This window comes from Lucilia cuprina, chromosome 5, assembly GCF_022045245.1.
Source record: "Lucilia cuprina isolate Lc7/37 chromosome 5, ASM2204524v1, whole genome shotgun sequence".
Lineage (NCBI taxonomy): Eukaryota > Metazoa > Arthropoda > Insecta > Diptera > Calliphoridae > Lucilia > Lucilia cuprina.
The window spans coordinates 37,944,733-37,947,258 of NC_060953.1; the positions used below are offsets into that span (position 1 = coordinate 37,944,733).

General features: G+C 29.6%; 1 non-coding gene across 1 annotated transcript; it reads right to left on the reverse strand.

Moving 5' to 3' along the window:
• Positions 1-1,628: 1,628 nt before the first annotated feature.
• Trnaa-agc lies at positions 1,629-1,701 on the reverse strand. The gene has a single exon. It is a non-coding gene; the product is annotated as a tRNA-Ala (tRNA).
• Positions 1,702-2,526: the final 825 nt, after the last annotated feature.

Genomic DNA, 2,526 nt, shown 5'->3' on the forward strand with positions numbered 1-2,526 from the left:
TTGGATAAGAATTTTGCCCTGTCAGACAATAATTCCGAAATATTTTAAAGGGAATAATGGGCCTATTTTCCCGCAAGTACAATTTTGTATAGCTGTTCCCGTAATACTGTGTGTCTACATAATATTGAATCCAGATTTGATAATTTTTAATTTTGACCACTTTATTTCAACCGGTTTGTCCTTGTGCACCCTTTCTTTTAAAGCTTTTACATCTGCTCTTTCGTTAACGACGCTTACTTATTAGTTGGCACTTACTCTATTACAGCTCGAACTTCTGCCTACAAGCTTGTGTTATAATTGTGTAAACGGTAATATATGTATTTCTGTCTCCGATATAGAATGCCTTGTCAACTTTAGAGACATCCGTGTAACAACGGATGGACATGATGTTCGGCATCATTGATCATGACATCTTATCTATGATAAGTGTTTCAAACTTCCCGACATATTATATGCCAACAAGGCAATACCTTATATATTGCCTTCTCATCACTGCATTGGGAGTTTGAATATGTTTTCCAAAGTAGAAATATTGGTTATGAAATTAGAACAACTTCGGAACAACATTTTCAAAAAATGAGTTTTAGATAAATACAAAATGTTTACATGTTTTTTAAGAAAGTTTTGTTTCCAATGACAGACAAAGAAAGTGATTCTGAGTCGATTGGTATACATTAAGGTGAGTGTATGACCAATACTTTTGGGTGTTACAAACATCAGCACAAACTCATAATACCCTTCCACTATAGTGATTTTTGATTATATAATATTAATAAGAGTCAAAAAAACAAAAATCTACTTTTAAAGCCATTGGGTCCAAAAGTACGTCCGATATTTAAAAATAAAGCAGACCAAGGTAATTCAAAAATTAATCATTTTTCATTTAAATTGAACTCTTTATTTTCAAAATGGCGTTATCGATTGAAAGAATATTTTATTTATTTTTCAAATTATCAAAACAAAATATATTTTCCAAAAAAATTCTTCCTTTTTCTAACTATATTTTGAATTCTTAAATATATTACCCAATAAGACTAAATCTGTGGAAAATTTACGGTTATCAAAAAATATTCATGCAAAACACGTAAAGAGTTTTGAAAAGTACAAACAAACAAGATAAAATAATGTTTTTAATATAATTCATGTAGAAATAACAAAAAGCAAAAATAAAACATAAATTCATGACAAAAAATTTTTAAATCAACAAAAAATTTGTATCATTTTACGCGCGATTGCATTGCAGATTTGATACATAATTTTTTTTTTTTTAACATTTCAAAACATGGATTCATTTTAGGGGTGTGTATGGTTTTAGATTAGAAAAAATAAATTCAATGTTTATCCAGGAAACGTGATATTATAATATGTATAAATTGAATAAATATGAACATTTGTGTTTATTTTAGATTTAAGCAAATCTGAAATAAAATAGCAAATAAAATCACAAAAAAATATATGCACAAATTTGAATATTCAAAATGTTGATGATGACAAAATATTCAACTGACAGAATGTCAGTTAATATATCAACATCAAATTGTAGGTGGAGTATATTAAAGTTAAAAAATAAGAAAATTCAAAATATTTATTTAAAAATATATATAATAAAAAAAAATAAAAAGTTCAGTTGGAGATGCGGGGCATCGATCCCCGTACCTCTCACATGCTAAGCGAGCGCTCTACCATCTGAGCTACATCCCCTATATCTATATGGGCGTCTATATCTACACACATACTTGTGTGCACACTTGCCAGGCAGACACATGAATATTTGTGGCCTAAAACTATAAATAAACTTCAATCAATGATATATTGTTGTTGTATCACTCGTTGTTGCTGTTATTGTAATTTCTTTAGTATCCAACTTGACCAACAACAATTTTCTGATAAGGTGTAAACTAATTGGAACATGTGTGGAATTTATAAGATTTTAATAAATTTAACTACTTATGTACTTATGAACATACATACATAATGCAAACTTATTAGACCGAAATCATTCTGTTTGGAAGGCGTAACATACTTTGTTTAATTTTATGGTTATTCCTGATATTAAAAATAACATTTACTTGTTAAAATTTAAAATATGGAGAGTGGCCCGCGTTTAACGTGTCACAGTTGCACAGAGTGGTCCGAATATAATGACAGTTTACGTTTTCAATTTGGACCTCTTGTATCCACCAGCGGCGCAGTTTTCAGTCCACACAGTCTAGACTATAGACTAGACTATAGACACGAATATAGACTATACAATAGACTAGACTATACTATAGACTAGACTATACTATAGACTAGACTATACTATAGACTAGACTATACTATAGACTAGACTATACTATAGACTAGACTATACTATAGACTAGAATATACTATAGACTAAACTATACTATAGACTAGACTATAGACTATAGCCCAGAGTAGACTATAGACTAGACTATAAACTAGATTATAGACTAGACTATAGACTAGACTATAGACTAGACTATAGACTAGACTATAGACTAGACTATAGACTAGACTATAGAC